At 37.7% G+C, this 15824-nt stretch overlaps 1 protein-coding gene across 17 annotated transcripts in view; it reads right to left on the bottom strand.

Annotated features, from left to right (window-relative positions):
• Positions 1-15824, bottom strand: part of PTPRD (protein tyrosine phosphatase receptor type D) — a 2332625-nt gene that overhangs the window by 380651 nt on the left and 1936150 nt on the right. The gene's annotated exons all lie outside the window — the stretch shown is intronic.

Genomic DNA, 15824 nt, shown 5'->3' with positions numbered 1-15824 from the left:
GCACTTTGGGAGGCAAAGGCTGGTGGATCAACTGAGGTTAGGAGTTCAAGACCAGCCTAGCCAACATGACGAAACTCCCATCTCTACTAAAAATAAAAAATTAGCTGGGCACAGTGGCATATGCCTGTAGTCCCAGCTACTCAGGATGCTGAGGCAGGAGAATTGCTTAAGCCCAGGAGGGGGAGGCTGCAGTAAGCCGAGATTGCACCACTACACTTCAGCCTAAGAGTTACAGCAAGACTCCATTTAAAAAAAAAAAAAAAATTAAAAAAATTCCTCTCCTAACAATTCTAACTCCTCCTGCAACAAAGTCATAAAGGTAGGATAATTTTTCACATATATGATTTCACATAATTTTCTTCTTTAAAACATTTACATTTGGCCAGGTGCGGAGTCTTGCATCTGTAGTCCCAGCACTTTGGGAGGCCGAGGCAGGCAGATCACGAGGTCAGGAGATGGAGACCATCCTGGCTAACACAGTGAAACCCTGTCTCTACTAAAAATATAAAAAAATTAGCCAGGCATGGGGGTGGGCGCCTGTGGTCCCAGCTACTTGGGAGGCTGAGGCAGGAGAATGACGTGAACCCAGGAGGGAGAGCTCGCAGTGAGCCGAGATTGCGCCACTGCACTCCAGTCTGGGCGACAGAGCGAGACTCCATCTCAAAAAAAAAAAAAAAAAAAATTAGATTTAATCATAGGGTCAGTAATTTATCCATAGGGGCTAATTTTATTCAAGAGAACATAATATATTTCTCATAAAATGGAACAAAATGCCCAAAAGGATGTTAAAATTAAGAAAGAAGATACTAGGTAATTGAGAGAGGGGGGAGAATAAAAAACAAAAGACGTAGAGAAAAGAAATAAAAATATTAATTTCACAATAGTGAAATCTACTCTTAGTGAAAATTACTAAGAGTCTACTCTTGTAGCAACTTAAAAATATACAGGACATTACTTAATTTCAATTTTCAAAATACGCCAAAAGACTTTGAATATTCAAGTACCTAGACCTCCTTTTTAACAGACAATTTTAATCTTGAATATTTAGCAGACTTAATAATAATTAAGCGGAAAAATGGATTTGACTGGGGCATTTCTTCCTTTCTTTTCCTCCATCAAGGGAAGTATTAGTAAATTTCGCAAAAGTAAGTCTTTGAGAACATGTGAAAGAAAAAATTATCTTTCTCTCCTAAGAGTTCAGAATGGAAAACAATTTGGAAACTAAGAATGGGAAGAAAGGAGTTCAAGAAAATAATGAAATGGCTTTTGACACAATTATTCCTCCTGGCTACATCCCCGAATATTCCCCCATGGCCACTGCTCTAAAATATGTACTAACTCATTTGATTTGAGAAGGACCTAAGGGAGAAGAGAAAAAAAAAGAAATGACATTTTGATTAAAGAGGTTGTTTATCCAAACACATGCGTATCCACTATTGGTTTCTTCCTCTCCATCCTACTCTGCTGCCTCCAAGGGAAACAATTTCTGAGGACAGTGTCTACAGTACCATGTTTAGAAGGATTCTGAGGCTGTTTCTCTCTAGAGAAAAAAAAAATCAGGAGAGTGCTATTATCAAATAGTAATGTCTGGTTTCAACAAGGGATAAAGAGAGTAGCAGCAACATACAAAAGAGAAAAAAAATGAACAAACCTCTCCTGGTTGGTCAGAATCTCTATAAATCTTGAAATTTCACAAGTCTTTTGAAATCTTCATTACATAAGAATTCTATTGAATTTGAAAGTGCTTTGCCTGAATATACTTATTGGTACAAATAGCATTCTGAATTATCCTTTGAGGTTGTAAAATAGTAACCAGATTCCAAGAGGCCAAACAATTTTTACCTCAATACTTGCCAGCTTTCTTAAAACACACTGGTTATGACTTCCTTTCACATTTTCAATGTGATGTGATCAAATCCTCCTGTAATCTAAACTAACTTTATACCAAAAGCAACTTCATGCAACTTTATTTTATTCCTTCATATTAGTCCCATCTCACGCCAAGTATATACTGGCTTGCATTTCAAAAACGAAAGTCTTGAAATAGTGCCATTCAACTCATAATCATGTTGGTTTTTCCTTCATACCCCCTATTTCTATCATTCTATTGCATACCCACTGGGTTCAGAACTGAGGGCACCTACTTCCTGGATTTTTATTATTCTCCCTTTGGGAAATTGCGACTCTGATGGTCTCTAAAATTGCTTCCTCTCTTTTTGATCATATTTCTTTCTTCAGACTCTCAAACAGCTTTGCATTAATTTATAAATAAAAGATTTTCACTTATATAGATTAGTAATAAAAAATCATGAAAATAAACGAAGTAAGGAGCCAGCAGGTGGATTAGAGATGGCTGACTGCAGTAATAAACAGTCTACCAGCTCAGTAGCTGAACAAAGTAACATTTATTTTTTCATTCATGTCACAATTTAATGTGAATTGTACGGAGGCTTTGCTCCATGTAGACTTAAAGATTCAGTTTCTTCCATCTAGTGGTTCTATCATCTCTTCCTGGAATCTTCCAGTGGACCTAGTGTCTTCAGAAGCTACCTCCATTCTTAAAACAGCTTAGCCTAGAGGTGGCACCACTCACTTCCACGTCATTTCCAATCATATCCCATTAACCATTGCCTCATCTTTCCTAGCTGTGAATCTGATTTAATGATATGCTCATGAAAATAAAGAATGTATTAGTGAACACTAGCAATCTCTACCATAGGAAGGCCACTTTGATTTCCAAGAAAATGGCATACTGAAATTAGCCCTATCTGTCTCAAAAAGCTGTCATGAAAATCAAGTAAGGCAGGAATGTGAAATACTTTTAAAATTGTTAAGTGCTGTGTAATGATATGGCACACTGACCTACGCCTCCTTTTGATACCTTCACCTCTATACCTCCACAAAAGATTATTTTCCAGACTTTTAAGAACCCCCAAATTCATAAATTTTCAAAAAGAAACACAGTTTTTAACATGTGTCAAGAGTTACTGTCAACTTAATCCACAAGACAATAGAATAAACCTAAATCAAAATGTCAATGTTTGGAAGTAAACTAAATTCACTACTCAGTTTCGGGTTCCATTCATCACACCAGGCTTAACACCAGTGTGATTCAAATCCAAGCTCCAAAGATTAGCAAAACGTATACAGACTGCATGTCCTCACACTCTGAGGTATGTTATTAAAAACAGTCAAAATTGCAAATGGTAACTCTATGATTGTTAGGCCTATGTGGTATCATGCGCCGGGAGTTTTGGGGATACTTGCTCATGTCCTTTGCACCTAAAAGGTTGAAGGTAAGTTTCACAGTTTTTTCCACTGTCTCTCAGTCCACCACCACAACTCCCACCTATACTTTTCAAGCAGCTCTGTAAATCCTGTCTACTTCCTGAAACCTTACTCAGGTGAGCAGTGGAACACCTCATCTTCTTGTCTCCTATGGACTTGAAAGAAACTCCCACACGGGATCATTCACCTTCCTCTCATGACAAACATATCCTTCTTCTCCATGTTGACGTACGCCAATGAAAATAAACTGGGATATCAGAGAAAACATGGAAAGAAACTGTATCCTAGTAACTCATGGCCAAAATATAGGCATTAAGGTGCTTAAATTATTAGCATTCCCTATGTTTTTGCATTTCCCTAAAGTCTTATTCTTTGCAAGCACTTTATCAGCACTTAGAAAATAAGGTGGTTAAGCTTCCTCCAGGAGCTCATATTCTACGAGGGGTGTACATCAATCAACTGTCCACATTCGATGTAAGTGATAGAAGTCTGAGAAATCGCTCTCTGGTTACGAGGAAATGTAGCACGTTAATCAAGGTAAGTGAGCTGTTTCTACAGAGCAAGTCCTGAAACTGCTTTGCATACATTTGCATGTTCATTGCTCTGAGAAGTCCCATAGTAAAAGCAAAGCAAAGCTTAGAAAACAACACCTACACACACAAAACACTTCCACAACAAAACAAGCCAACAGAACAACTTGCGTTGCTTGAATGTATTTTTGTAGGGTGACTTTTTTCTCTATAGACTTGTCAATAGCCCTCAGATTTTCCTAAATGCTAGATTGAGGAGCACTGAAAGATGCAGATGTTTTAATAATTTAAAAGTAAATAATTTTTACTTTACAAAAGCATTGGTAATCTCAGAAGAAAAGTCTGTGTCATTAATATTCAAATGCTTGTACGTTTAAGTCTTCTTGTAAATAATCAGGTAAATAAATCTCTGAATATCTTACCTAGATGTGAAAACATGATTTAACAATGGATAGTGATGGGATGTATTTTAAATAAGAGAATATACTTGAACGCATAGCTAATAAATTTTTAAATCTGAATGAAATAAATAATTTTCTGGGAATTATATAAATTACTTATTTTGCCTCAGAAAGGAACAGGAGATATGAAAAGAAAACAGCCATGGGAGAGAAATTTTAAAAGTTGTCATTTTTTTCTTCATGTTTAGCAAAAGGAAGCAAAATCCATAGAGGTATCCAATTTAGAGACGCCTCTAACCCCAAAACAAATTCATACTGACAACATTCATACAAACAACACTTCTACAATAAAAGTCTGATGGAAAATATGATTTGTAGTCAGTCCCACTGAAATAGAATGTTCAGAGATTTGGTATTTTCCATAGAAAAGTTAAATTTATAAGAAAAATATCCTTAGGTAGGATCTAAACATGCTCACCAGCAAAAGACAAAAATGACAAACAACAATACATTTTCTTCAGGATGAAAAACACTTGTTTTCTGCATATGCCAAGGAAACTTACTTGCCTGTGCTTAGATATTTTTACCCACGTTCAGCAAATGAAGCAAAATTCACAAATTCAAGTCATAATTTCTTTTTAAGCTGCATATAATAAATATCTATTATTCATAGGTGTTGGCAAATCTGCCTACACCTATTTTTTTTTCTATGTTTAGCCTTCGGAGCTGCTTAAATCTTCAAATATGTAGCTTCTTTGTTGTTCTCTTTCTTACAGTGGAGCCTAGTGGCTTGGAACTGTAAGCACCGCTACGGTCCCAAACATTTCTTTACTTGACCCAACAAATGTATCTGTCAAAATATTCTGGGCTGTAGATAACAGAACATCCTACTAAAAGTGGTTTAAAAAATAAGGACATGATTCTGTCACATAAAACCTGAGGCAGGGTGATCTATTCAGCTACTCAATAGCAGCTCAAGTGCTCAGTCCTTTCCCATCCGTCCGTCCCCTCTGCCCTTCTCACTGTGCTGGTTTGTCGCCTTAGACTGGTTCCCCTCATGGTCCCCACATGCCTGCACCAGCTCCAAACACCACATACAGAGAAAATATTCAAGAACAGAAAAGGAAACATCTTTATCTTGGTGCCAATCTTGTGAGTAAATAAGCCCTTCTCAAAAACTCCCCAGTATATTTGCTCTAAAATTTCATTCACCAGGATTGAATCACATGGCCACGTCTAGGTGCACCACTTAGCAGGAAACAGAGACCACTTCACTGTTTTCATCCAGTAAGATTTGCCACTTAGGAGCCAGCCCCACCCCCGCACCCCCACCCACTGGCATACACAGCAGGTTACTATCGAATGAGAGTAAATAAAATCTGGGTCAATGTTATAGGCAAGCAAGAAGGAAGTGTCTAATAGGCAAACAACAAGGTCTGTCAATAGTCTGTTTATATGCCCAGACACTATCAAATACCAATTTATATTCCAAGGAGTCATTCTCATTGGTAGGTAAGTTGCATAAATGATTATATATAATTTCTGAGTAAGTGATAAATATTTTATTCTATTTTTTCATCTATATGTCAAAGCTACTATAGCTGAACTTCATAGAATCACAAAATTCTAAGGCAGAAGATCTTAGAAAATTAATAAACTGATCTATGACAAATCAAATCATATTTTAAATTTCCTAGGGATGCTCCCTACTTAAGGAAGCCTTCAACTGAAGTTTGCTTTCGCTTTGTTTTAGCATATCCAGTTTTCTTAAGTTGGAAATTACTGTAAGTAAATGTGAGAGTGGTCCATGCACAGTCATTTGCTTTCTCTCTATTCTCAGATTATCTTGTTGGACTTTTAACCCAACCACCTGCTCTGAACCAAAATCTAGATCAAAATAAATGTTATTGACTCCTTACCCTATATGGGTTTTCTATTTGATTGCTCAGAAACTCCACTATGACCCCTGACATAAGAGAGTAAAAGCACAACCCAAGAGGCACTCCAGAAACTGGATCAGCAGAGACATCTTCAGAGGCAGCAGACCTCAGCTGGGCTGAGGACCAAACGCCACCTTCACGTTATGTTTTTCAAGGTAACAACACAACGCAACAGAGAGAACAGGACAGGGGATGGGAAACCAAGAGGGCTGGTCTCTACCATTCTTGCTTTCCAACAGATTTTCTGTGGCAAGGCTCTTTCCCTCATCTTACAGATGAAGGAGTAAATCATCTTCAGTGAAATTCAGCTCCCTCCCACTAATTCGTTGATTCATTCACTTAACTATCAAATGTTTATTGAACACATACTTGCACTAAACTCTACATTAAATTCTAGATGTGTGGAGGAAAAGAGTTAAAGTCCCTCCAGTCTTGGGGTGGGGGGAACAAGTAATCACTGAGCAATCCAGATGGGATGTTATGAATTAGATAAACTTGGTGATTAGCAGAAGGAAGTAGAGAAGAGAGGTCTATTTAGAGGGGTCAGAAAAGACATCACAGAAGAGGGGGCAAGGGAGAAAGATGAGTTATGTTAGACAGAGAAAGAATCCCAAGAACAGGGAAGACAATGGATGAAAATGTCAAGAGAATTAAAATGTGATGAGCTAACAGGGTCTGACATAAGATGAAGGCAGAGAGGAATGCAGAAGCTAGGTCAACCAACGGCCTTGTAAGCCAAGATAAGGAGTTTTTACTTTATTCCAAGTTAAACTGATACCTTTTAATGATTCTATGAATCCACATAAATTGCTTATGCTGTACAAGGTTCTGAGAACTGTAAAAACCATTTCCTTTCTTAGTATCCCTGCCAAAATTGTCGACAAACATCACAGCTACACAGAGGTGCACAGAAGAAACAGACGATCCCTTGAACTTTCCAATAATGGTTTCTTCATTTTAGTTTTCTCTTTCTTTTAAAAATCAAATGGGTTACAAAAAGTTTGTGGAGGCATGAGAACAACAATAACAGTTTCTGCCTAGAAGAATTCTATTTTTGCTTCCACTAAATAAGCACAAGTCTGTTTTCTAGTATTTGGCTTTTGGACAAAACATAAGAGTCAGAAAATCACAACCATGGAACTAGGGTCAAAATTAAGTAGTTGATTGAAAATGAAAGAATAAATCTAATTTCTGAGGACTGAGTATACGTAGGGAAGGGAAAAGGGAGAAAAGGGCTTTTACATTCCCTTCATGTACCATCCTCAGCTTAATAGCCAGAGAAATCTAGAGGCCCATTTATATGGATCATGGGGCTCTTTAAATATATTTTAAAGCATTCTTTGCCTGGTGGAATTTTCAGATTGTAAGTTTGTTGTTGATTTTGGATTTTTTATTATTTATTTATGTACTTTTTTTCTTTTTTTTTTTGAGACAGAATTTTGCTCTCTTGCCTAGGCTGGGGTGCAGTGGTGTGATCTTGGCTCACTGCAATCCCCACCTCCCAGGTTCAAGCGATGCTCCTGCCTCAGCCTCCTGAGTAGCTGGACTTACATGTGCCCGCCACCACACCCGGCTAATTTTCGTATTTTTAGTAGAGATGAGTTTTCACCATGTTGGCCAGGCTGGTCTCGAACTCCTGACCTCAAGTAATCCACCTGCCTTGGCCTCTCAAAGTGCTGGGATTAGAGGCGTGAGCCACCACGCCCAGGCCTGGATTTTTTTAAAGATAGGTGTGTATGTGTGGGTGCATGGGTATGTGTGTGTGTGTGTTTGGGGAAGAGCACACACAATTGTTTGCAATGACATTATTGGCGGGAAGAATAAATAACTGAAGTTACCAAAACTTTCTACCAGAGCACTGGTAAATATGGGTTATCATTTAAATAACATATCCCTAATTTTCCATCCATTGCCATAGTGCAGAAACAATTTAATTACAAGTGTCCATGGGAGGCTCTAAACTTCTGAGGTCATGGAAAGTGTCATTCACACTCCTCTGTAGTCTCTTCTATGATTATCACCATGTCCACAGTAAGCATTCAGTATAAATTGGTGAAATTTTATTTTATACAAACATAAAGCTTTATGTCATTTTCCATTTAAGGCAAGCAGTTTTAAATACAACACTCAAAAAACGAGGATCAAAGCTGATCATGTAGACACTGTAAAATGTAGACTACCAGCATACTGAATGCATACTTATGCACTGAATACCTACTATGTGATAGATGTTTATTCAGTGCTTTACTTACACTGTCTCTAACTGCTGTAGCTTTTAAGACTGTATCCATTTTTGAAAATACTGGTGAAAATCAAGAATCAAGGAGAGCAAAGATGAGAGTTAGTGATAGTGTAAAAAATGGTGGCTGTAGGCATAGTGTTAAATGTTCTCGAGAAAGGATTCCGGTAACTGCGGAAATATAACAAGTATATCTCCTATGATTCATGTTACAAATGTAAAGGTGGTGTATACACTTATTAACAAATAGCTGGATTTAAAAATTCTTCAGTCATTTTCTGGTGACAGTTTTATCTACATTTGTACTTTATCAAGGTCTATTTAGTTGTCCTACAAAACAACAAAGGATACTTTTTATCTTTAAACACAAGAAGGCTGTATGACCACAGGTTCAAAATGCATCCTAAGGGGATTCTACACCTGCGGCCTCATGGTGAAACTGCCTGAAAACTGTCCCCAGGGAAAGCATGCAGAAATATTCAGGAATAATACAGAAATTGCCTTTTTGCAGGAAACTAGATAGCTTGTTACCAATCTGTTTGGTTGGGAACAATGCATAGCAATCTTATCCTTTGTTTTTCCTGATTTTTACTGTTCTTAACATGCCCAATAAATACCTTCTCACTGCTCCAGAACAGGAGTGCTGACAAACATCATCTCAAAACTGGCATCTACACCCATAATACTATGTTATATAATAATATTAGAAGCACTCTCCAGCCACTGGGCAAATCCTTCATGAGAAAATAGCATCCATTTGAAGTTGTGAATTGTTTTCCTCTTTGATTAAAGGATGGATTTCTCATACCCTACCAGAATTTTTGTTATCACAAAATGCACACTCTTTTTTCAGAATTCCTGAATAATGAAAAATACAGAATTTATGATCCTTTGAGTAAATTTCTAACAAGTAATGAAATTCCGAGGAACCGTATAATGATTCCTCATTTTCTTTATGAAATCTATCAGTTCAACTCTTTGCCTTGAGGACAGATGCTAAACAGTTGCTCTGGCAAGTTATTAAATCAGGTTTCTGGTTTCTTGCAGAGCCTTTCAACATATCCCCACAGAAAGATGAGGTAGACAAAGAAACTCTATCAATACGCCTCATATCATTAAAAGTAACAAAGATTAATTCCTGAAATAATCGAAATACATGGTCAGTATTTTTCAGGATAAGCATTTGAGGGCATTTTTCCCCCATATCCCTTACCAACTAGAATTAAATCCCTCTATAATGAGTCATTTAGAATACATTTATTTAACAAAGGAAAACAGAAAGTAAACTGACTCCATTGCACAAGTTTGAAAATAATTTTATGAAAACATGTTGAAATTAAGACCAAGTGTTTCTGATTTGTGATTCTACTCGGTTGAGCCAGTAACTTTCATAAATATAATTTCATATACCAATGTGAATGTTTAATGTACTAAATAACCAAGTTGTAAAAAATTAATTCTTTTCTGAAATGGTATCCATCACATTGCTCCAATACAAACTTTATTGAAAAGAAAGGCCAGTGCAATGCCCAAAAGAAAAAAAGAAAAAACCCACATTCATACTCTGTGGTAATATTTTGCACAATTAGGCAGCATTTTACATTAAAATCTACATACAGCCTCGCAAGAGTTTCCTATTGTGATAAGGGCAAAAACTAAACATGGCCATTTAGTAGGCCCTGACTGATTTAACCATTTTTTTCTCTGTGTATTTTCAAATATCAGTAATGTTGAGAACCCAATTCCGACATTTACAATGGCTGCGTTCTTAAAATATGGGACATACAATAAAAGATCAGCAATTTCTGAACAGTGGTACAACCGCCAGTAATCAATGGTTTTTTAAATTCCTTATTATCCCATGGGCCATCTCAAATAGTTTGTATTTTCCAAATTTCACTCCCTCTTTAATCAATGCATGTGACATTCCACTGCCATATATCTTAATGGAAACTATATAACTTGATCATCATACTACAAAATTACTTTCATTTAAGAAACTATGCTGCCATCAGTAAAAATGCATCTAAACTATTATTTACTGAATTGTAGTAAAACCCTCCAGTTCCACTTAGAAAACAAGAGTAGTCAACATAGAGGAATAAAAGGAGCTTCTCCATTTCAGAACTTTCACAATTACCAAACTGCTTTATCATCATGATGTACTTAAATTCATTTCTATTACTGAATATCGCCCTCTACAAAAAGTGTTATTCAATTACGTGGTTCCACAGCACACTGGAGGTCAGCTGTTAATAGCAAAGATGTATTATGATGTGCTTTTATTATTTCTAAGGAGTGAGAAAAATAATACACTGTATTACAGAACCTCAGTCACAGTCAATGTTTTCATTCATTCGTAAAAACAGGCAATTGAATCCAGAAGCACACAAAAGAGAAAAAAATATTTTCATGAAGAGTAATTAAAGAAAACTCTTGATTTTACCATCATTAAGCAGTGAACAAATCCACACACACACACAAATCTGAAGTTGAATTAATCCAGACATACAACTTTCAAATACCCTTTAGCCAATGTTTGAGTTGCTAAAACACTAGTAATATTCATTCTAGATGTCTTGTCCTTTAAATACCATTGCTCACCAGTGATTTAAATTAAAAAGAGGAAGAATAAAGTTTGGGAATTTTTTCATGAAAGTAAAATTTTTCCTGTAATCCCAGAACTTTCGGAGGCTGAGGCGGGCAGATCACGAGGTCAGGAGTTCGAGACCAGCCTGACCAACATGGTAAAACCCCGACTCTACTAAAAATACAAAAATTAGCCAGGTGTGGTGGTGCGTGCCTGTAATCCCAGCTACCCAGGAGGCTGAGGCAGGAGAATCACTTGAACCCGGGAGGTGGAAATTACAGTGAGCCAAGATCATGCCACTGTACTCCAGCCTGCACGACAAAGCGAGACTCCATCTCAAAAAAAAAAAAAAAAAAAAAAAAAAAGAAAGTTAAATTTTTATTTTAGTGCCATAATTCAGGGGAAAAAAAAATAAGAATCTTTTCCATTGCTCTGGGGAGAAACAAAGTATCCAACCATGGAAAGGTAAAATAGTACATTTAATATTTCAACTCAAGTATTATAATGACAGAAAGTAGATTTCTCTATGTTAATGCATAATAATTTCCCAGCCTGGCGCGGCGGCTCACGCCTGTAATCCCAGCACTTTGGGAGGCCAAGGCGAGCGGATCACTTGAGGTCAAGAGTTCGAAACCAGCCTGACCAACATGGAGAAATCCTGTCTCTACCAAAAAAACATAAAATTAGCCAGGCTTGGTGGCACATGCCTCTAATCCCAAGCTACTCGGGATGCTGAGGCAGGAGAATCACTTTAACCTGGAGGCGGAGGTTGCGGTGAGCCGAGATCGCACCATTGCATTCCAGCCTGGGCAACAAGAGTGAAACTCCTTCTCAAATAATAATAATAATGATAATTTCCCAAAGATTTTGTGCCATTTGCTACATACTGCTCTTCCTTTCTCACCCTTGAATGCCTAATTCTTATGCAATGCATTCCCAGCCCCAAATTATTTTAATCTCCCTGAATACTCTTATGTGTTTACCACAATACTATCTCATTTAGTGCCACCATTAAAAATAAAGTATTCCATATAAAAGTGAGGGCTTGTTTCTATAAACTGTACCTATTTTCATATTTTATCGTAATCTTTACTCTTTTCTCAATGTATTAAATGTCATTCTACTTTTTTGAACAACCGAATGATCATTTCCTGATAAATCAGGGTTTATTTATACTGTTTAAGTAAATTCATTTATACATTTGGCTTTAGATCTGATAGAAGGCCTTGGCAGACCACTTTATTTTTTTTAACGTGAGTACTCTCAATTACTTTGTGTCACTTTAGTTTCTCTCCTACTTTTTGTAGCTTTTGTTCTCATCTACTTTCATAGCTTTTTATTTCTCTGTCAGTCGTTTGCTTGGATTTTTCTGGAATTTATCAGTGGGTCAGCAGTTGGTCTACGTTTATATAGGACAGCATGGCTGCCAGATAAATAACATTTTAGTGTGTAAAGTAAAAAAAAAAAAAAAATGCTCTGAGTGAGGCTTCTGGGCTTTTACTTGGAATAAAGTACTGTGCTTATTTGATGTGCCTTATGCTCTGTGGTCTTTTTTTTATACTTCTTGCTTCTCAGTTGGATCAGCATAGCTGAGGTTCATGGATTCATTCAACAAACATTTGCTGATTACCTACTACGTGAGGTCATGAGAATAAAGAAATAGTATCCCTGTCTTCAGGAGGTTCCAGTTTTGAAGAGACAAAAATAAAGCCAACAACACAGTTGGGAGTTTTTTGATAGAAATCTGTAAAGGAGAGCTGCACAAGAGGATCTCCCTGGGTCTTTGAGAAAAGCCATAATATAAGAGGTACAATTTTTTGGTTTTTTTTTTTTAGACAGAGTCTTGTTATGTCGCCCCGGCTGGAGTGCAGTGGCACAATCTCGGCTCAATGCAAGCTCCCGTGTTCAAGAGATTCTCCTGCCTCAGCCTCCCGTGTAGCTGGGATTACAGGTGCCCGCCACTACGCACAGCAAATTTTTTGTATTTTTAGTAGAGATGGGTTTCACCATGTTGGCCAGGCCAGTCTCAAACTCCTGCTCCTGTGATTCACCCGCCTCGGCCTCCCAAAGTGCTGGGATTACAGGTGTGAGCCACTGCGCCCCGTCACAAGATGTACAGTTTAGTTCAGCCTAAAAACAAGAGGAAGGAGGACATTTTGGGGAGAGTTAGCATTACTGAATCAACTGGATTGACTGGAGAAGTCTGTATTATTCATAAAGATAATTTCCAATTACTTAAAGAATTTTAAGCAGTTCAGCATAAAAGGGTTCCATCAAATCAGCAGAAGAGCTGGTCAGGTACCAAATTATGAAAAACTACTTGGGGATTATACCAATAGTGAATCTGGAAAACTATTTAGATTTCCTCTCCAGACCAAATATGCAGGATGGTAATACACAGACTATTCTTTGAGATCAGCAGGAAAGTGAAGAAAGATGATAAAGTCTAGAAGCTAGAAGCTTAAAGTGTTCTTTTTTGTTAAATGAGTACTTATGGTATCACATAAAAAAAATTCTGCTTTGAATTGTTTGAGTTAAATGAATACTCCCAGATGCACATTTCTCTGTTCCACTTCTCCCTTAAAAATTATTCCTCTTTATCCTTTCAGTTCCACCATTCCACCACCTCAGTCATCCCTGATGTCATTAATGTCCCTGATATGACCAAGTGCAATGGAAACGTTCAGATCCATCAACAGCATCTCAGAGCAGCTCTCCTCCAAACCTCCATGCATGTGGCCTCTAGGACACAACCGTCCCTGGATTTTCCTCCAAATCTATTGTTTTTCTTTCTCTTTTCTCCTTTTTCCCCTTGACTTTTCATCCTAACCTCTATTAATTCTATTAACTGGGGAACCCAAAGGTTGGGTCTTGAACCCTACGGCATTATTATTCTCTTCTTTGTTGATTTTGCCTAATCCCGTGGCTCTGTTACCATTTACATGCTAGCGACTTCCAAGAGAGTATCCTCCGCCCACACTTTTCTGAGTTCTGGATTCAAGTATCAAATTGCTTATGTGGCATTTCCAGAAGGTTGTTTAACAGATAGATAAAATTCAATATGTCCCAAACCGAGCTCATGATTCTCCATTCAAGCCAAACGATTCTACCCTCCTCCGAGTGCTTCTTATCAATAAATACTACAATCACCCCAACAGGCGCTCTTAACAGAAATCTGGGAGTCATCCTTGACATTTCCTTATATACTAACCCTCAATATATGAGGAAATAATTTACTTCCTCTTGTTTATTCCACCTGCCTACATATTTCTGGCATCCATCCACTTCTCTCCAATTCCACAGCCACCATAAGAGTAGGGGCCAGCATTCTCTCTCACCTGATCAACCACTCTTCCCTTGATGAACACTGAGTTTACAGAGCAGACAAAGTTCACTCTCAACACCACAGCCAGCAACACCGTGCAGGGTTGGCTGCCTTCCCCCCTCCCACTCCACCCTCTGCATCTCCCTACACACTCCCTAAACTCCAGCCGAATTGGTTTCCTCTCAGTAATATAATCTCAGTAGGCATTTCTGAATGAATAACTGAAGAAAGGAAGGAAGGAGTTACAAGGAAGGAGGAAAGCAGAGTAGGAAGGAGGACGGGAAGAAGCAAAGAAAGGAATACGCTTAAGGTCATTAAAAAGAAAATCTGTTCTTGGAAACAGAAAATCTGAGTTTGAGTCCTAGCTCATTACTTAGAGTATCATGAACTTGAAAATGGACATAATGCTTCCCTTACAGGGGATGCATTAAAGGTTAAGTGAGGTGATGTGTATGAAAGTTGTCTGTACCCTATCAAAGCACTGTTTAAACAGAATATGGAAGCTTAAGACATGTAAAATACCTGAGAAGCCTATCATAGAGATAATGCAATTCAGACGGTAAAAAGAAATGAAGCAAGCGGATCACGAGGTCAGGAGTTGGAGACCAGTCTGGCCAAGTCTCTACTAAAAATACAAAAAAAAAAAAATTAGCCAGGTGTGGTGGTGTGTGCACCTATGTAATCCCATCTACTTGGGGCGCTGAGGCAGGAGAATCATGTGAACCCGGGAGGTGGAGGTTGCAGTGAGCCGAGATCATGCCATTGCACTCTAGCCCAGGCGATAAAGCAAGACTCCTTAAAAAAATAAAAAATAAATTAAAAAAAAAGAAAGTTCAATGGCTCTCAATCTTTTTCTCCCTCTCTCTATTTTTCATAAGTCATAACTGTATAAATGCATCATATCCATGTAAAACAGGTTATAACACACTCCTATCTTAGCCTTTCCTTATATTACTGCAATTTTCAATTAGTTTAAAAAAAGGGCTCAGCCTTGACCACTCTCTGACTCGAGGATTATCACATTTATGTAATTCTCACAAGTAAAATATATTATTCCCTTAATGACTATGATCACTTTCCCAAATTGTTGTTGTTGTTGTTGTTGTTTTGCTTTTTGAGATGGTCTCGCTTCTGTTCCGCAGGCTGGAGTGCAGTGGCACCATCTTGGCTCACTGCAACCTCCGCCTCCAGGATTCTGTGATTCTCCTGCCTCAGCCTCCCGAGTAGCTGGGATTACAGGCACCTGCCACCATGCCCAGCTAATTTCTGTACCTAAATTTGCTTTGAAACAAAAGTATTCTATAATTTTAACAAAGGCAGAGGAGCACATACAAGAAACAAATTCCCAGAAGTTAAGGTATCAAGTAATACTAGTTTTGAGTTTTGAATTATTTCCTGATTACTTGGGAACATCATTTTCCATTTCTAAACCAACATTTCCTTGTCTCTTAAAATTCATAAGAAGCAACAGCAAAGAGGATATAAAAGATATATCTGCTTCTTAAGTTAGA

The sequence above is a fragment of the Hylobates moloch genome, unplaced genomic scaffold (assembly GCF_009828535.3).
Source record: "Hylobates moloch isolate HMO894 unplaced genomic scaffold, HMol_V3 SCAFFOLD_19, whole genome shotgun sequence".
Lineage (NCBI taxonomy): Eukaryota > Metazoa > Chordata > Mammalia > Primates > Hylobatidae > Hylobates > Hylobates moloch.
Note: the sequence above shows the minus strand (reverse complement) of the source record. Positions and strands in the feature narration are given on the sequence as shown.